The 21522-nt window shown below is 42.4% G+C and overlaps 1 protein-coding gene across 1 annotated transcript in view; it reads left to right on the top strand.

Moving 5' to 3' along the window:
• OLFML2B (olfactomedin like 2B) overlaps window positions 1–21522 on the top strand; it is a 126044-nt gene that overhangs the window by 32274 nt on the left and 72248 nt on the right. The gene's annotated exons all lie outside the window — the stretch shown is intronic.

Here is a 21522-nt window from a genome sequence, read left to right as displayed (position 1 = left end):
TTAGATCTTCCCAATATTGGAGGCCCAAGTTTAGACATGACTCAGACAGGCTTATGATGTCTGGCCTGCTGTTAACTATTCAGGCAAAGTCAAGGGTGTCCCTCCCTGATACAGGGGTTAGGCTTCGTTCACATCTGCGTCAGGACTTCATTTAGACGTTCTGTCTGAGATTTCCTTTGCAACGGAGCCCTGACAAACAAACGGAAACCATAGGTTTCCGTTTGCATCACCATTGATTTAAATGGTGACGGATTCGGTGCAAATGGTTTCCGTTTGTCTCAGTTGTGCAAGGGTTCCGTCATTTTGACGGCATGAATACCGGTCGACTACAGTATTGCTTTCATCAAAACGACGGAACCCTTGCACAACTGAGACAACTGGAAATCCGTTTGTTTCAGTCAGGGCTCTGTTGTTATGGAAAGCTCCAAATGGAACGTCAGAACGGAGCCCTGACGCAGAAGTGAACAAAGCCTAAGTCTGGCAATTCAAGCCTAGTAGAATGCAAAATGGATGGATTCTCACTTGCTGTTTGACATATCCTCTGGATATGTCATAAATGTCTCTGATGGGAAAACCCTTTTAATGTCTGGATTTCTGTGATGTCATCTAGAAACACTACCTTCAGCTTATACTCTGTGAATATATAATAAGAAGGGCTGTTTTTACTCGCTTCTCTGTGCAAGTCATGTTTCCTTTTCTTGGCTGTAGAGCAATCAGATAATCAAGAGCAGTTGAGCAGAGAAGCCACGTCAGTTATACTTTGCAGATGTTCCTTGCTAAAAAAACAGAAGAAATGTGCATATACATTACAGGATGTTGGAAACGTCCTTATAGATGCTAACCCTTTTTTGTAATTGTTTAAATTTGGAAAATTATATAGGAAATGACGATCATTTTATTTTTAAAATAATTTTAAATTTAAGTCTAGAAGGGTTTTATGTGTATGTTATATGAAATCTCATAGTAGTTAGCACTAACTTGAGTCCTTCTGTCAACAAATCATTTGTTGAATTTGCTTGTTGAAGTGTAAAAATTCTGTCATGACTACATTAACCCCTTAGTGACCAGCCCATTTTAGGCCCTAATGACCAAGCTATTTTATTCGTTTTTCTATAGTCGCATTCAAAGAGCTATAACGTTTTTATTTTTTCGTCTACATAGCTGTATGAGGACTTGTTTCTTGCGGGATTAGTTGTGCTTTTTAATAGCACCATTTTTGGGTACATATAATTTTTATATTAACTTTTATTAACCTTTTTGGGGGGGATTATAAAAAAAACCTGAAATTCCGCCATTGTTCTATGCGTTTTTAAATTGACGCCGTTTACTGTGCGACGTAATTAACATGTTAGCTTTATTCTATGGGTCGGTACGATTACGGCGATACCACATATGTAGAGGTTTTTTTATGTTTTACGACTTTTGCACAATAAAAACACTTTTGAACTAAAATTATTTGCTTTTGCATCGTCGCTTTCCAAGAGCCGTAATTTTTTTATTTTTCCATCAATGTAGTGATTTTTTGGGCTTGTTTTCTGCGGGACAAGACGTAGTTTTGAATGGTACTGTTTTGGGGTACATGGGACTTATTGATTAATTTTATTATGACTTTTTTGGGGGGCAATGGAAAAAAATTGCAATTTCGCCATGGTTTTTTGCGTTTTTTTTTTACGGTGTTCACTTTGCGTTTTAAATTACATATTAACTTTATTAATGGAGTCATTACGGTCGCGGCGATACCACATATGTGTACTTTTTTTTTTTTTTTTTACACTTTTACTAAATAAAACCACTTTTTATGGAAAAAAATGGTTTTATTTATTTTTTTACTGTACTTTTTATTAATAATCTTTATGTCACTTTGATGACTTATTTTATTAGTCCCACTAGGGGACTTTACTGTGCGGTATTCCGATCGCTGCTATAATGCTTTGGTATACTTCGTATACCAGAGCATTATTGCCTGTCAGTGTAAATCTGACAGGCAATCTGTTAGGACGTGCCTCCGGCGCATCCTAACAGGAATATGTCCAGGGCAGACCTGGGGGCTTTTATCAAGCCCCCGGCTGCCATGACACCCCATCGGAGACCCGCGATTGCATTCGCGGGCCGCCGATGGGTGACAGAGGGAGCTCACTCCCTCTGTAAACAAAGTTAAATGCCGCGGTCGCTATTGACGGCGGCATTTAACGGGTTAAACGGCCGCGATCGAAGTAAACTTCGATCGCGGGCGTTGGAGCAGGAGCTCAGCTGTCATCAGACAGCAGAGCCCCGACTCCTGCCTGCACGGGAGACCCGTGCAGGACTTAGACTAGGCTGACGTGAAAAGGCGTCAGCCTAGCCTAAAGCCCATTAGTGACCGACGTAAAAAGGCGTATTAGTGGTCACTAAGGGGTTAATGAATGTTCATGCTGGTATATCTAGAGTCAGATAACAGAAAAACCTGTAGTACAGATTGCTGAACTTATTGGCTAGCACAACAAGAATCATTTGCATGCTATAATATAAAAATAAATAAATAGCACTTTTATACAGCCACAGTCCCTAAAATCTGTACTTCTGGACCATACTGTAATGTTATTACACAATACAATTACAGGGTTTATTTACCGCTTAAGGACCATGTAAATTTTAATCTTAAGGCCGTTTTACATGGGACAATGATGTAGCAAACATGTGCACATTTGAATGCCCGTTGCCGATCATCATTATAGTATCATAGTTTCTAAAGTGGCTTATTTTCAACCGTTTTTTTGGGCTGTAAACGCCCCAAAAAACGGCTAAAAATACAGAGGCCTAATGCCTTCAAACATCTGCCCATTCATTTCAATGGGAAAAGCAGCGTTTCGTTCCCACAGGGCGTTTTTTTACGCGTACGTTTGTAAAAACGTCACATAAAAAAACGCCCCCGTAATAAAAAAGAGCATGTCACTTCTTGAGCCGTTTTTGTAGCTGTTTTTCATTGAGACAATAGAAATACAGCTCCAAAAACGTCCGTAAAAAAACTCAGTTTTCACTTGAAAACCGCTCCGTATTTTCAGCCATTTTTTGTTAAGCGTGTGAACATAGCCTAAGACTGAAAAAAGACATAAGTCCATTGAGTTCAGCCTTTTATTTAGCAAAGTTGATCTAGAAGAAGACAAAACCCCAATGAGGCAAAAGCCAATTTTCCGTATCTTAGGGAAAAATTTCTTGACGACTTTATTAGCCTATGAAAATATGGCAGCGATTAGCCAACAAATGAGCAAACGCTTGTTTCTCGTATGATCGGATCTTTTAAGTTGCCTAAAAAATGATAGTTTATTGGCAACAGGATACAAACTGTATGGGGATGACCTATTGTAACTTATATAGTTAATATAATGTAGCCACGATCATTGGAGAAAACAAGCACCGATCATCGACATGTTATTATCGTTGGTCAGAGCTCATTACCGGACAGCTTTTTTTGTTTTTGCCTTTTGCTTTCTTCCCTCCTAGATATTCCACAATAATCTGTGAGTGGTATTATTGCAAAATGGAAAAGTTTAGGAATCACAGCAATTCAACCACAAAGTGGCAGACCACTTAAAGTTACAGAGCTGGGTCATCGAGTGCTGAGGCACATAGTGCATGAAAGTCGACAACGCTCTACTGACTTAATAACTGCAGATGTCCAAACCTCATCTGGCATTAACATCCGCACAAAAACTGTGCGCCAGGATCTTCATGGGTTTCTATGACAGAGAAGCTGCATGCAAGCCTTACATCACCAAGCATCAGATGGAGTGGTTTACAGCACACCTCCACTGGATTCTAGAGCAATGGAAACATGTTCTGTGGAGTGACAAATCACGCTTCTCTATCTTGCAGTCTGATGGACGAGTCTGAGTTTGGCATATGCCAGGATTTTACCTGCCTGACTGCATTGTGTCAACTGTAAAGTTTTGTGGAGGAGGGATAATGCTGTAGAATAGGTCACCACTACAAATCTGACAAGAACTCACAGGCCGGGCAAGGAGGGCATTAATCAGATTCAACAAAGCCACCAATAATAACCCTGAGGGAGCTCCAAAGATCCATAACAGAGATGGAAGTATATGTCCATGGGACTACTATAAGCTGAACACTCCACAGAGGGGGCTTTATAGAAGAGTGGCCAGATAAAAGCCATTACTTAAAGAAAAGCAAAATAAAACACTTTGTGTTTGCAAAACAGCATGTGGCAGACTCCCCAAACACATGGAAAAAGGTTCTCAGGTCAGATCTCTGCTACGGACAGTGTAAGAACTGCATGCACACTCTCCTCTTCAGCTCTTGCACTCTACGGACAGTGTAACAGCTGGAGAGAGGAGAGCGCGCATGCGTGCTCTCCTCTTCAGCTCTTGCACTGTCCGTAGCAGAGACACGCCCCCTTGTTAGTTTGGCAGACAAGTACAAGACTGTGATCTCTCACAAGAGATCAGTCTTGTCCTTGTCTGCCGACAGCTATAGAGTGAGAGCGTGCGTGCGCACACGCTCTCTTCTCTCCAGCTCTTGCTGTAACACTGTCCGTAGCTGATTGGACAGTCACAGCCATAGTAACACGCCCCCTTGCAATTACACGCCCCATTGACAGTTCAGGGGGTTATTTAAATATCGGGCGCCAAATATAACGGAACCCCAAAATCTAAATAACGGAGGAGGGTAGAATTTTTTTTTAAAGTGCCCCAGGGTTTGTGCAGCCCAGTCCATTACATGCTGCACATGTATGGGCAGGTGAAAGGTTATCTTGGCACCAGTGAGAAGCGTCGGCTGACCTCAATCTCTAGCAGGTACACATCCCATTGTGCTTGCAAATGCACATGTACATACATTTGTGTTAACTGGATTTAAAGCATGAGATTCAGGCAACATGGAATGCAGTCCTCAGTTGATCGACAGTGTGAAGCGAGACTAATATAAAACAATACTGTTCATAGTAAAGATCAAAATAAAATAAGAGACATAATAGAACAAAAAGTTTTGACCAGCGGGTTGTGTACCCACTGTGCTACTCCAGCAGTTTTACTTAGAACCACCTCTAAGTGCATTATCTAAGAAGCCTCCCTGGTCTTCACCCTTTAATCCCCAGACGGAGGAATCTGGACTTCACTAAGGGGGAGACTACCAGGTTGTTACCTCTTGAGGTAGTCCGTGTGTGTGTGTAGCGGCTGGCCCAGTGTACCAGGATACATTGGTGTAGTACACCGAGGGTACAGGCACTGGCAGATGATACCTTGGCAGATTGGTAAGGATCAGAAGTCAGTTTGTTACAGGTAGAAAGCCTCCGACTCATCTCAGGTAGTTGACTACGGACTGGCAGTAGATAGCGGAATGCAGACTGATGGCGGGTAACAGAATACAGACTGGAAACAGGTAGCAGGCTGCAGACTGGTAGCGATAGCTGTTTACAAGCTGCTAGCAGATAGCTGCATAGGGGCTGGTAGAAGATAGCTGGATAAAGGCTTGTAGCTGATAGCTTGATACAGACAGGTAGCGGATAGCTGGATACTGGCAGGTAGCGGATAGATGCATACATGCAGGTAGCGGATGGGTGGATACAGGCTGGTAGCAGATAACTGGATACAGGCTGGTAGCAGATAACTGGATACAGGCTGGTAGCGGATAGCTGGATACAGGCTGGTAGTGAATAGCTGAATATAGGCTGGTAGCAGATAGCTAGATACAGGCAGGTAGCGGATAGCTGGATACAGACTGATAATAGATAGCAAGTTGCGGATTGGAATCAGGATGCAAACAGGAACCTTTGCAGGATGCAACTAGGTTGCACCAAAGTTGCTGAGGCACCAGGTGATCTGAGGAGCTACCTTTAATTGTCCTAGAGCAACTTGGATTGGTTTGGGAGCTTTTGAGTTGAAAGAGGCGGCCAGAGAGAACACGGCCGTGAGCAGGAGTGGCAAAATGGAAATCCCGGCGGCCCCATAAAGCAGATGAACCAGGCTGCTAACGAGGCATGTAGGAAATCCGGCAGCGGGGACTGCCAGCAGAAACGGCAACCGCCGCCGACGTAACAAGTACATTCTCAAGGTACGAACCTTAAATATCATTCAGTGATTAGCTAAATTGGTTAGGATGAGACACAATTATGTGAGAGAATGAGCCAGTTACGCCACTACTTTGCAAACCGAGGATATGTATGGTCTTTATAAACAATCATCAAGTGCTATTAATCATACAGGTGATTTCACCCAAAGTATGGATATCTACAATCTTTCATTTCCATGTATTAGACAGATTAGTTGCGATACAAATATGTGGACAGACTACTCTCCCAATGCTGGGTAAATCAATTACCCCAATAAATAGTAAAGCTAAAAAGGAGGAGTATTGGACTGGCTTTTGGAAAATTTGAGAAACCAGGTGGAAGATCGACTGCTTTAAAGGGAATAGAAGCAAGCAAGACCATAAAATATGGAGTAGTATTCCCATACCCCCGCAATTCCTCCAACACACCCCTTCTAAACTGAAGTGTGGTCCTAGGCAAAAATTAAAAGGGGGGCCCCAAATGCTGAAATATTGTATCAACAACACAGTCACATACTTTATACTATAATCACACAAAGACCAACATTACACATTGCCCAAATAATATCGCCACACCTTGACCACTAATATTACCATTTAATAATAATTCTATAACACAATAATACTGTTACTGAATTAAAGACCATAATACCACTATACAGTGACCATAGAGTAGTAGATACCAATTCTACACAGGCGTTCTGCATGCCATATAAGTAATTACAGTACAGTTACATCTAGTAACTCACAAATATGTCTTCTCTGATTTTAGTCTATAACTTTTGCCGTCTTTTCTATCTGGCACGGCCATGTAGACACAGCTTGTGTCTGTGGAGTTTGCTGTAGAAACATCTTTGCCTCCCCATTTTTCCGACACCCATCCTAACTTTTCCCCATGTAAAGAAACTCTGCATCTTGCTCCTCCCCCCAATTCTGTGCCTGTTGCTGCCCTATATGCCCCTATTACTGTACCTGCTGTGTTGCACAGTGCCCCTAAATATTATACTTTAGAAAAAATCGTGTTATAACCATACAGTTACCATAAAAAATAAGTGCTACACAGACATCGCCCATTAAACCAATAGTGCCCCCAAAAATAATTGTGCCAAACAGAAAGTGCCCAAGATAGTAATAGTGCAACACACAGTAAAAGTGCACCCCTTTGTGCTCCACAAGGCAAGAATGCCCCTTTTAATACCCCACACAGTAATAGTGCCTATTTACAGTAATAGTGACGCCTTTAGGCCCCACACAGTAATAATACCCCCTTTCCCACCACATATTAATAATGCAGACTATTGGGCCCCCTACAAAGTAATAATGCCCCCTTTGTGTCCCCTAGAAAATAATAAAGGTGGGCATTTTTATTTTGTGGGGAACACAGGGCATTGTTATTACTGTTTTGGGGCAGAATTGGGGTATTATTATTAATGAAACCTCCCTTATGACCAACAACATTAATACCAGTCTGCTTTGTGCCCCCACATAATAATAATGCCTACCCTTGAGCTCCTGTATAGGGAATAGTGCCCCCTAACAGTAAATATTGCCACCTAACAGACAATTGTGCCCCCTAACATTCAGTAGTGCCCCCTAATAGCCAGTAGTACCCCCTAACAGCCCATAGTGCCCCCTAAGAACTAGTAGTGCCCTCTTATAGAAAGTAGTGCCCCCTAATTGCCAATATTGCTCCTTAGTTGCCAATAGTGCCCCCCAATAGCCACAAATGCTCCCTAACAGTCACGAGTGCCCCCTAACAACCATAAGTGCCCCCTAATTGCCAATAGTGCCTTCTTTTTTCCCAGGAAATAATAAAACTTATACTTAACTTACCCCGTTCCCAAGACGAGTGGAGCACCTGAGGCCTCTTCTGGACTGTGAAGTCAGTGTCTCAGCGCCACCTGCACTGGGACGCTGATGTCCTGTGCGTGATCCTACTATCTTGTAGAACGCAGGCATGAAGTAGCCTGTGGCCTAGAGCATGACAGGACAAGGAGCCTGTGGCTTCCTACTCTGCTCTGCGGGGATCAGGGAACTGGGCCAAAATTCCGGTGCCCTGGATCCCCAGGGGGCCCCTTGGAGCAATTGCCCTGTTTGTCCGCCCCCCCAAACGCAGACACTGCTGCAGCTTCTAGTAAGTGTTATATCTCACCTCAGTGCTGGATTCCCAGCTACACTGCTCAGTACTGCTGTATGATGTCCTCCATGCTGCTGCTTTATATGAGGTTGTCCTACAAAGAGATGTAAGAGCTGAATGTTCTTTTCCCTATTGTGCAGTATATAGAAAACAGCAGTATACAGAAAAGATAGCAGTTAGACTCCACCCACTAGCTCAGGGAAAACTGACAATTTCAGAGATAATACAGAGGGGAAAACTACTAAAAAACGCAGGATACAAGTAATATAATGGCCATAATAAAGTGTTATTCCTCATGTACACACTTATGACAGCTTACTCTGAAAGGTTAGGTACGCTTTAGGCGGGATTCACACGAGCATGTCCCGCCCGAGCCCGAGTGCCGGCCGGTAAATTCGGCCATTTTACCCGGCCGGTTTGCATTAAGTTTTGCATCCGTGCCGGGCCGGGCAGATCTGGACAGTGACATCAGCGGCAACACCTGAAGGGGAATCCCCATGTGTTCGGGATTCCGCTTCAGGAGTTTCCCCTGATGTCACTGCCCAGATATGGACAGAGACATCTAGCGCTCTGTCCAGGAGCGGAATCCCCGAAAACACGGGGATTCCGCTCCTTCAAGGAGCTAAAGTGTGGCTAGCACATAGCAGAGCGGGGAGATACCTCCCTGCTCTGCTATAGTGGCGTCGCTACAGTAGTAGTAGCAGCCGCAGCAGCTGCTGCTAGCGGCACCATGGAAGGTGTCGCCGGGCCAGGGCGCTTTTAAAACAAGCAGGGGAAGGGAGCCAGCGCAGCGCTCCCTTCGACCTGCTGTACACCCCGGCCCTGCCACACTGTGTACAGCGATGCCATTCGTCCGAATGGCATCAACTCCTCCTCCTCACATGCACTCTGCGCTGTGAGGAGGAGGAGGAGACAGAGCGCAAGCGCCGGAAACCCCGGTCATCACTCGGGACACATCCCGGTGATGGCCGTGTATTACCCGGCCCCATAGACTTCTACGGGAGCCGGGCGGCCGGGTACCCGGCCGAAGATAGAGCATGTCCTATTTTTTGACGGCCGGTTTTCGCGGCCGTCAAAAAATCGGTCGTGTGAATAGCCCCATTAGGGGTCTATTATTCCTAATGCAGCCGGGTGCCGGCCGATTTATGAACGGCCGGCACCCGGCCGGAAAACCCTGCCGTGTGAATGAGGCCTTAATCTTGTGCTGAAAGAAGTGGATCACAGAAAAAGTGAATGAATGAATAACTAGATGTAAATTACTATATGCTACTGCTCACGATAGTTTATGTATGTGTATATTTAACCCCTTGACGAAATCCACCGTATATTTACGGCGCTGTTTGGAAGGGGTTCCCGCAAACCACAGCACACAAGGGTGTAACTAGGAAAGACTGGGCCCCATAAAAAATTTTTGACTGAGCCCCTCTCCCCTGCAACCAACACGCCCCCACCCCCACATCCCCCGCCCTTCCGACTATGAACATTTATAAAGTTCTGTGTGCAATGTAAAAATACAGTTAGGCTGTTAAGTGTACTCTAATTAAGCTTTAGTTACAAGGTTACGAAAATTGTAACAAACAATTAAGCACTGATATTATAACATTTGTTATCACTTAATTATGTTATTTCATAGTCATAATAGTTATTAAAAAAACTGACCCGAAACATAAAGGTTAGCTAAACGTTCAACAAACTTCACTATGACATGTCAGATGTTTTTTGAACGTTTAGTTACCCTTTAAAGCATCGTGACACACCCCTGTAGATAGTGCCACGTACCCCCACTTGCATAGTGCCACACAGCCCCCCTTGTAAATAGTACCACACACAAACCCCCTTGTAATTAGTGCCACACACAACCCCCCTAGTAGATAGTGACACATACAACTCCCTTGTAGATAGTGTCACACACAACCCCTCTTGTAGATAGTGCCGCACACAACTCCCCTTGTACATATTGCCACATACCCCCCTTGTAGATAATGCCACATAGCCCACTTGTAGATATTGCCACATAGCCCCCTTGTTATGTTTCGGGCCGGGTGGTATGGGTCCACTCGTGCCAGGGGCCCAGTAGCAACCGCTATGGCTGCTACATTGGTAGTTACGCCACTGGCAGCACGATGCGGTGATGGTGTGGGCTCAGAAGCTGAGCCTGCGCCATCAATAACAGGTGTCAGCTGTATATTACATCTAGTTCTGATCCCGGCAGTTTAACTCCTTTGGTCCTATTCAGACGACAGGGAAACTTGACCATGTGACGGACGTTTTTTTAACGGCCGTCATATGACTGCATTGAAATCAATGCATGTCTACGGGGCTATTTTTTTTTTTTAACGGTCCGTGTAAAACTGACAGTTGAAATACATTGCACTACATAAGTAGTGCAATGTATTATAATAGCGATCAACGGTTCAGGCCTTCAAGTCCCCTAGTGGGACTATAGAAAAAAAGTTTAAAAAAAGGTAAAAAAATATGTTTTACACAATTAACAAAAAAAAGGTTTCTAAGTTCTAAAAACAAAAATTGCGTTTTTTCACATATTAAAGGCTATGTCCACCTTTGAACTATTTCTAATTTTTTTTTATTAAACAATATATTATATATTTTTAAGCAACTTTTAAACAGGTTTTTACTAAAAAATATATAAGCTATATCTTGCCGTCAAATCCGAATCCGTCAGGTCAGCAAGACGGCTTGGCTAAAAGCTGGTTTTGTGTCTGACACTAAGGATCCAGCTGTTATCGATCGAATCAAAGTTCATGAATTTAGATGTAATCAACAACAGCTAAATGCAGTACCAGCTTTCACCAGCTAGAGACACGCGGGTTGCTGATGGTTGTCATGGCAGCCTTGGGCTTAATTCAGGCCCCCAGGTCTGCTATCTTTGTGCTCCTATTAAGCCTTGCCAGAGGAGCCTGTCAAAATCACGTTATACTGTATACATTAGTATTACAGTATATCGTGCAAGCGCTAAAAACGATCGCTGGTTCAAGTACTTTATGGGGACTAATATAAAAAGTCACATACAGTAAAATAAAAAACATTTTTAACCCGTTCGCGCACCACGACATTATAGTACATTCTGGTGCTGGGGTGAAACTGTTGCTGGGGGTGATGTATGTAGCGGGCTCACCTGCTGAGCCCGCTCCATATGCTGTGAATGTTAGCTGTGTGTTGCAGCCGACACCCGGGACTAATGGAAAAGAACCGCGATCACGCTGTTCCTGGCCGTTTAACCCCTCAAATGCTGCGGTCAATTGCAGCATCTGAGGAGTTAAAAAGAGGAGACACCCCCCTCCGACAGCTCATCGGTCCCCCTGTGATGTGATCACGGGGTGCCGATGATTGTCATGGCACCCCAGGGGCCTAATGAAGGCCGTAAGTTCTGACATCTTAACAGAAGACTGTAAAGATGATAATATACTGCAATACATTAGTATTGCAGTGTATTGTACCAGAGATCTAACGATCGCTAGTTCAAGTCCCCATCCTCCTCAGCAGAAGTCCTGGCATGGCTGGAGGCAAAAAATGGTACCAATAAAAACTACAGCTCGTCCCACAAAAAATATGCCCTCACACCCCTCAATCGGCGAAAAATAATAAAAACGTTATGGCTCTCAGAATGTGGTGAAACAAAACCATGTTTTTTTAAACAAATAGTTTTTTAATTGTAAAAGTAGTAATATATTTTAAAAAAAAACATATAAATTTGGAATCACTGTAATCGTATTGAGCTGCAGAATAAAGATAAGTTGTCTGTTTCACCGTACAGTGAAAGACGTAAAAACTAAACTTTTCCCATTTCCCCCCAAAAGCAATTAAAAAAATAATAATTACCATAAGTGGTATTGCCGCATACATAAAAGTCTGAACAATTACAATATAATATTATCCTGCATGGTGAGCAATGTAAAAAAAAAAAATCTTCAACAAAAAATTCAATAAAAAGTGATCCAAGAGTCTGGTACCAATAAAAACTACAGATCCCGCAATCAACGGAAAAATAAAACAGTTATGGCTCTCAGAAAATGGAAATACAAAAAATTTTTATTTTCGCTTTTTCCTTGTAAAAAAGTTGTAAAAAAGCTTTAGAAATTTGGTATCGCCGTAAAGTTAATAGAAATCAGTTTTTTTTTCCTATTCCACTGACCAAAGATTTTTTTTCCAGCTTCCCAGTAAAATATAAGGTACAATAAATGATGCCGCAAAACTACAACATGTGCCACAAATAACAAGCCCTCATACGGCTATATCGCCAAAAAAATAAAAGAGTTATGGCTTTTGGAACGTGGGGCGTAAAAAGTGAAAATAAAAATCTGAAAAATGGCTGCGGAGGAAAGGAAAGAAAATTTGTTCAAAGGTTTATATAGCCTTTAAGTCTTTTTTTAATTGGTAAAATAAATAAAAAATACCAATTATGTATAGTTTTTGCCACTTCGATAAGAACCCGAACTATAAAACTATCATGTTATTTATCCCTCATGATGAACGCTGTTAAAAAATAATAAGAAAAACAATGCCAGGATTGCTGTTTTTTGGTCACCTCACCTCCCCCAAAAAAATAGAGTAAAAAGTAATCAAAAAGTTGCATTTATCCCAACAACCCATCCTGAAAAAGACAAGCACCCGCACAGAAATTTTGTTAAAGTGATTTTATAGTTCAAAAGCTGTAAAACTATATAATTTTTTTTATCGTCGTAATTCTATCGAACCGCAGAATAAAGTTAACATGTCATTTATGGTGCACGGTGAACCGCAGATAAAAAACAATTCCAGAATTGCTGTTTTTTCATCACCTCCTCTTCGAAAAAATAAAATAAAAAGTAATCATAAAGTTGCATGTGTCCTAAAATGATACCAATAAAAACTACAGCTTGTCACACAAAAAAAAACAAGCCCACACACAGCTTCATTGATGGAAACATAAAAAAGTTATTGCTCTAGTAAGGCATCCTGATGTGCAGGCTGGAGGGGAACTGTAATGACGGGGTAGGGAGACAGACAGGTGAGCCCTATTCTACCCGCCACTCAGTACCTGCCTACTTGCACGGCCCGTCCTAGGCGACGGCGTACATCTGGGCGACGGTCCCTACGCTCAATAAGTGCACGACAGACCAACAGACAAGGGTACACAGAAGCTAAGGGAAATGGGGCAGTTGCCCACGGCAACACCGTGAGCAACAAGAGTAGTGAACGAGCCAAGTCAAACCAAGAGTGTACGAGATACCAAACGCAGAGCAGGAGAGTAGTCAGTAAAGCCAGGGTCAATTTGAAGCAGAGGACAATAGTACAAGCAGGAGCAGCAGAGCCAGGAAACAGAAGAATCACAGGCAAAGGAGGAGCAGGAAATGAGGGTATAAATAGACAGAGGGCGGGAGCTAGCTCCGTCGGGCCAGGCTGTGATAGGTTCTCCCACTCCTCAACCTCCCAGCCTGAGTGGTAGCAGATCGAGTCACTCTAACAGATTTAGGCACAGATGCAGGCTGATTAACCACGGGCGTCGACAAAGAAGCTGTGTCAGGCAAATCCATTACAGGAACATTCCTTCCTGTAGTAAAACATGAAAAAACAATATAAATTTGGTATTGCCGTAATCATACTGACCCGTCGAATAAAGTCATTTATACTGCTAGGTAAAGAATTTAATAAAAAACAATCTGTGAATCTCAGTTTTTTTGTCACCTTGCCTCCCAATGGCATCATTTATACAGCTTTTTACATGAAAATACTGAATCAAATTATAGGGAACCTGACAGATCTGATTAAAAAGGGAAAGTATCATCAGAAAAGGAAATTTTTTTAAATCAGGTTTTTAGTACACGCATATTTTTTTTTAAAAAAGATGTGTGTTTTTTTGGGTTTTTTTGTGGGACTATGCACATAAAAAAATTAACTTGCAATTTTCCCACTCGACGCTGGAGCAGTCACATTAAGCTGATATATCCTGTTCTCTGTAGCTCACTTGTCAGCTTTGTTGAATATAAAGGCACAGGATGAGGAGAATTATCTCATCATCATTAGAGTATGGGCAAGTTATTGACAACTCTCTTATACAAAGGCCCATTTACACAGGCCAATGATCGGGCGAACAAGCGTAAACAGGGCAGTGATCAGAAGACAAACTAGCAAATGCTCGTTCGTCGACTGATTTTATCTTTTATGCTGTTCTGAAAATCATCGTTGTTGGCGGCACATCTCCACTCTGTAAACAGGGGATGCGCTGCCGGCATTATGTAAACTGTATGCGGACCGAACAATCATATTAACGATGGTTTGTCCTCATACAGTTCACATTGGCCCATGTAAAAGGTCATTAAACGAGCGTGGATCGACCTGTAATTATCAGTGATTGGCGCTTGTTATGGGCACACACAGATGTGTCCGCCCTTAACTTTTCTTGAATTGCGAGAAGTAATGCAATCTGTCATGATACCAATTCAATAAAATCTCGCACCATTCAGTAAAAAAATCTATATGTTAACGTATACACTTTTAACATGGAAGTTTATGGGCGATGGATGGCAAACGGATGATCGATGGCATCTGTCAAAGGCATCTGTCACAGCCATCCAGTAAAAAAAATGTATACATTAAACGTATAGATTTTTTTAACATGGGTGACAGATGGCTGAAGAATGGCATCCGTCGGAGGTATACATTTTTTGTACATCTTTGTTTAAGGCTTGATTCACATCACGTTTGTGCCCTACGTTTATCGCGTATGTCAGGAAAGCTCCCGATGTATACAAGGAATGTGTCCATAGGGCTCCATTAGCCTGACGGAGACCAAAAGAGTGTCCTTTTGGCCTCCTTGGGGCTGGTATATATCGGTATGACATACTTCAGAGGTATATGTAAAACAAATACCTTAGCCCTAGAGACTCCAGACCTGGGGAGGCCCCTGACGTCACTGTCCATATATGGGGAGGCCCCTGACGTCACTGTCCATATATGGACAGTGATGTTAGAAGCTTTATGATGCCGGAATCCCCGGCCAGAGCATTGGTAGCGCATTAGCCGGGGACTCAATTTCTGTGTGCTCTGACTAAAATTAAATACATGACATATTAACGTTAAATATGAGAACTCCGTTTTCCCACTAATCATTTTAACCCTTTTTACATATGTATTCATGTGAATGGATAGGTGTTATTTAATGATATGTGAAATACAAATCTGTCTCTTCAGATACAGCCACAGATTTTGAGTAGCAAGCCCCAGGACTTTTGTGTGGATAGTAGGAATGCCATCTTTTGATGCTACCACAGATGATAAACAGCTCAATCGTGAGAGAAGAATACATTAAATAGCTCTGGACAACTGCTCTGCAAATTACATGTTCCCAAATTGCTGATTCAAGCATTTCCATTTGTTATAGTTCGGTGGGACAACTCGGCACTTCAGTACAATATGTGGTTAACCAGTTTATAGACATTGCCAAAGCTCCAAGAGACAATAAAGAAATCCAAATACGCTCTAAACCATTGGAGCCAGAGATAATTTTCCAGACATATAAGACTTGCTGAAATATTATACCTCCTGGGAAAGTAACTTTTTTTTTTATTGAGCAATATATTATGGTTGCATTGTTTAGGCTTTAATTTAGAAAGTGTTTTTTTTAGGTTTATTGAAGAGTCATCAGGATAGTAAATGAAACATAATAGTATAGAGAATATTTATCAGAAACTCTAGTTGATTTAATGTCGTAAGCCAAAGCAAAATTTTAATAGAAACTATCTACAAAAAGATGACATCACTACAGTATTTATGCCAGCAGAAAAAGGATGATGTTGTAATAATATAATATTTAGAGATGTAACTTGAATCCAATACAAAATCTGTCACAGGGTCGCCACTTATCATCCTTTTATAATACTGGTGCCTTTTTGTATGGTAGCGACTGCTGCCTCTGCACCTCCTATGGCTATTCCACTAATAATAGAGATCTAGAAACCTAATGTAAGGAACGTTTTCAACTGGCTCTTATGTTTTTACAATGTGGTGTATTTGCACATATAGATGTTATTATTTTGAACTATTCAAAACTTTTCTGTCTTGGTTTTTTGTCTTGGTAATGCCATTTACATTTACAAAACGCATTGCAGCCTAGAGCATGGCTCTCATGAGAACCATGGCCGGGCATCAATGAGGCTCCTCCCCACCGGAAGAGAGGATTGTTCAGATGGAAATGTGGATCAGATCCTTGGTAACTATTTGTCATTGATCGTTCAACACTTAGGGAATGGGAAATTTAGCAACTACTGTTATTCAATTTTATTCTCTTTATTTGGTTATAATAACCTCTTCCCAATATTTGACATAACTGTACGTCATAAACGGCAAGGTGTTGCCGCGTTTTGTATTACAGTTACAAAAAGCTGATGGCGTCTCAGAATCTGAGCCTGCACTATGAGTCGCGGGTGTCAGCTGTATATTACAGCTGATATCCTGCTGTAACGGCAGGGAACCTAGCTAGCTCCAATCATCGTCATGAAACCCTTAGATGCCGTGGTCAATAGCGATTGCGGCATCTAAGTGTGTTGTATCCGATCGGCAGCCCCGCAATCGCTAACAATGGCCTCCAGGTCTGCCATATACGAAAGCCTATTAGGCCCTGCCAGAGACAGAGCCTAAGGGCAAAGCCACACGTGGCGGAATTGCTCTTGAATTCTGCTGCGGACACTCCGCAGCGTTAATCCGCAGCGGAGTCGTTTCTCCATTGACTTCCACTTCTATTTAGTAGGGTTCGTTTAGACGAAGCGGAAAATTCCGCTGCGGAGCATAGGCTGCGGTGCGGAATTTGGTGTCCGCAGCATGCACTGGATGTTGCGGAGTTGTGGCGGACTGGTTGCGGACTCATGGCGGAATTTCTCCATTGACTTCAATGGAGATTCTAATTTCCGCAATGAAGTCCGCAGCTGTCATGAAAATGTTATGTGTGCTGCGGATGCGTCTTGCTTTTTTGAAATGACATTTCTTCATTCTGGCTGGACCTATGCATTTCTAGGTCTACAGCCAGACTGAGGAAGTCAATGGGGCTCCCGTAATTACGGGAGCGTTGCTAGGAGACGTCAGTAAATAGTCACTGTCCAGGGTGCTGAAAGAGTTAAGCGATCGGCAGTAACTGTTTCTGCACCCTGGACAGTGACTACCGATCACAATATACAGCAACCTGTAAAAAAATAGAAGTTCATACTTACCGAGAACTCCCTGCTTCTGTCTCCAGTCCGGCTTCCCGGGATGACGTTTCAGTCTAAGTGACGGCTGCAGCCAATCACAGGCTGCAGCGGTCACATGGACTGCCGCATCATCCAGGGAGGTCGGGCTGGATGCCGAAAGAGGGACGCGTCACCAAGACAACGGCCGGTAAGTATGAAATTCGTTTACTTTCACTAGGGAAAGTGCTGGCCCTTCTCTCTATCCTGCACTGATAGAGAGAAGGGAAGCACTTTTACCGCAGTCCGCAGCAGCTAGTCCGCATCAATTTACTGCACATTTTGGGCAGATCCGCCGCAGAATCCGCAACGCAGATTCTGTGCGGCACAGTTGCGGAGGAAATCCGCCACGTGTGGGCATGCCCTAAAAGGCTTCTGTTAGTGTAAAACTGACTGTTCCAATTCTTTGCACCACATAGTTAGTGCAATGTATTAGAATAGAGATGAGAAGACCTTCGAGTCCCCTAGTGCAGTGGTCCCCAACATTTTTTGCATCAAGGACCAGTATCATGCAAGACAATTTTCCCACGGACCGGTACGCGGGGGGAAAGGGGTGTCACGCGCATTACAAAACACCCTGCAGACTGCAGTTTAATAGAAAAAAAATAAAAATGTTTTTAGGGTCAGTTCACGCGTTGTGTAAATAGTGCAGATTTTCCGCAAGGGAATTCATTGCAGAAAATCCGCAGCATAATACAATAGCAGGAATGTGGATGAGGTAGAACAAATTTCATCCACACGCTGAGTAAATAATCAGCGGAAAAAAACCGCTCAGAAATTGACATGCGGTTCAGAGTTTTATTCCGCAGCATGTCAATTGAATTTGCGTATCGCTGCTTATTTGTTGCGGGTTTTCCCCATTAAATGGGGAGGTAAAACCCACAACAAATAGCAGTTGTTGCGTTTATTGCTGCAGAATTGCAGCGATTTCGCTGCAAAAAAATGCAACTGAGAAAAAAAATAAATCTTATAATTACCCAGAAGTCTGTGTTTCTTCCTCTAGGTTGGCCTCTTGGGATGACGTTTCAACCCATGTGACCGCTGAGGCCATTCACAGGCTATAGTGGCGGTCCCATGGGATAAAACATCATCCCAGGAGGCCGGGCTGGATGACATTAGAGTGCCGGCCTTCTGGGCTGACGTTTCACACCCCAAAGTAAGGAGACCCTGCAGCATGTAATTGGCTGCAGCGGCGGTCACATGGTATGAAACGTCATCCCAGGAGGCCGGCCTGGATGACATTAGAGTGCTGGCCTCCTGGGATGACGTTTCATCCCATGTGACCGTCGCTGCAGCCAATTACAGGCTGCAGGGTCTCCTTAGTTTGGTGGGGTTTTTCACCCGGAATTCCCTGCGGCCACCGGGGCAGATATGCAGGGTAACTTTACGCAGCTCATCCGCAGCTCATCGCCTTAATCTTTCTGTGTGGCCCGGTATTGAATAATCCACGGCCCGACATTGGTCCGCGGCCGAGTGATTGGGGACCACTGCCCTAGTGGGACTAAAAAAAAGTGAAAACTTTTTCGAAAGCTAAAAAACTTAAAGATTCAAGTAATAAGATTAAAAAAAATTTTTTTTTTCCCGAATCCTAAAAAACAATGGCAGAATTGCTGTTTCTTGGTCACTTTGCCTTCCAAAAAGTGGAATAAAAAGTGAACAAAAGTTGCATGTATTCAAAAATGGTACCAATAAAAACAACATCTCTTCCTGCAAAAAACAGCTCTCATAACACTATGTCTATGAAAAAATAAAAAAAGTTATAGCTCCCAGTTAGGGATGAAAAAACATGCAGATACGCGAAACATGAGAAACATTTCTTCTGTTTCAAGAGGTGATTATCAAGACCCTAATATTTGGAAACCAGGAGGTGGAGGGCCAAAACATATCTGCTGGAAGTGAGGGTGCCGGTATTATATCGGGACAACGAAATCCCCGAAACTGCAAAGGTGCAGAGTGTGTACCAAAAGGGGGATAAGAAAGGACACTAGTTATCAGTGCGACATGCAAAATGGATTGCTTTAAAGCATAACAAACATCCATGGATAATTTAATGATTTTTTTTTTAACCTCATTATTATACCACCTTATTATGCGTTGATGTACTCCGCACAGCTTACATATGACTCCGCATTGTAAACTGAAATACCAGTAAAACCCCAAACAAAACTACTACGAAGGAAAGTTTACGCTCTAAAAGCCAAATGGCGCTCCTTCTCTTCTGAGCCCTACAGTGTGCCCAAACAACAGTTTACTTCCACATATATGGCATTACCATACCAGGGAGAACCCTTTTAACAATTTTTGGGGTGTGTGTCTACATTGGCACAACATATTTGCCACTGAAACAGCATATCTGTGGAAAAATTAAAATTTTCAGTTTGCACTACACAGTGCATTAAATTCTGGAAAACACCTGTGGGGTCCAAATGCTCACTACACCTCTTGATACATGCTGTAAAAGGGGTTGTGCCATTAATATAAATGGCAATATATAAACTCAATATACATTTTAGAGTAACTTTGTATTGTATTGTTATTAAAAAAAAAGTTTAATTGCAGAAATATGGTAATTATCTGCTTGTTATAACAACCCCTGGTGTTCAAATGTATAGGCCTCTGCACGTCATTCTAGAGAATGTCAGAATGTCAGATGTGCATGCAACAGTCGACTACGCTATTGATTCCGTCAAAACGACGGAACCCTTGCATAACGGAGACAAACGGAAACCATTGGCACCGGATCCGTCATTATTGAAATTAATGATGATGGAAACGGAAACCTATGGTTTCCGTTTGTGCCTGTCAGTGTTCCGTTCCGGCGGAAAGCTCAGACGGAACGTCGGAAGGGAGCCCTAGAGCAGATGTGAACGAAGCCTTACAGAGCTTTACTGGAATGACGTGCAGAGACCTATACATTTGAACACCAGGGGTGCTATTACAAGGAGATAATTGCCATATTTCTGCGAGGAAACATTTTTTTAATAACAATACTTTACAAAGTAACTGTAAAATATAGATTGAGTTTATATATTGCCATTTCTATTTATGGCACAACCCCTTTGAGGGGTATAGTTTCCAAAATGGGGTCACGTCTTGGTATTCATTAACTATTTGACCTCAAACCCTCTGCAATTTTGGATACTGTGTAAATCGTCAAATTAGGCCTCAAATTCGCATGGTACTCTTTCAACCCTGAGCCCTGTCGTATGTCCAGCCAAAAGATTAGGGCCACATGTAGGGTGGTTCTAAAACCGGGAAACACAGCATAATTAGAGAGCTATCTTTTCATGGTGGCACAAGCTGGGCACAACATATTGAATACTGAAATGGCATATCTATGGAAAAATTGCCATTTTCTCTCTGCAACATCCACTCCACACTAATTTTTGGAAAACACCTGTGGGTGAAAATCTTGAGGGGTGCAGTTTCCATAATTAGGTAACATCTGGGGGGTTTACACTATTTTGATCCCACGGGGGCATTGTAAATGCAACATTGCACCCAGAAAACAATCCAGCAAAATCTGCACTTCAAAAGCCAAATGGCGCTCCTGCCCTACTGAACCCTACCGTGTGCCCAAACAGCAGTTTATGAAAGCATTCCAAAGTTATTACCAAATAAAGTGACACATGTCAGATTTTAAAAATGAGGTTCTGTCAGGAAGGTCAAAGCTGGCTGCAGCTGGAAGGGGTTTAATGGTAATATGTTGATCGAGAACATAATAAATAAATTCTTTGACATTTTTCTGAAAGTAGGAAACAATCATTGCCACACATGTCTCAATAGATAACTTACTACTAGTTCTTGGATCAATCACTTATATATTTATTAGTACAGTTTTTGCTAATAAAGAACTCAATCTTTTTTAAAACTTTGTTTATTAGATGTTAAATGCCACTCACTCACCCTTCCAACAAGTCTTTGCATGAATGCAGTAAAGCAAGCATTGTGCTCTGTACCATATAGTGTCTGGACCACTATAGTAAGGGAACTAAATATTTGCTATGTACCGTATTTACTATTAATATTTGATTAGCAATGCACTAAATGTTTGCAAAGCACTATAAGAATTTATTATGGTGATTGCTTCTTTGTTGTGATGTAGCACAGCTTGACTCTTTT

Source organism: Rhinoderma darwinii, chromosome 7 (assembly GCF_050947455.1).
Source record: "Rhinoderma darwinii isolate aRhiDar2 chromosome 7, aRhiDar2.hap1, whole genome shotgun sequence".
Classification (NCBI taxonomy): Eukaryota; Metazoa; Chordata; class Amphibia; order Anura; family Rhinodermatidae; genus Rhinoderma; species Rhinoderma darwinii.
Note: the sequence above shows the minus strand (reverse complement) of the source record. Positions and strands in the feature narration are given on the sequence as shown.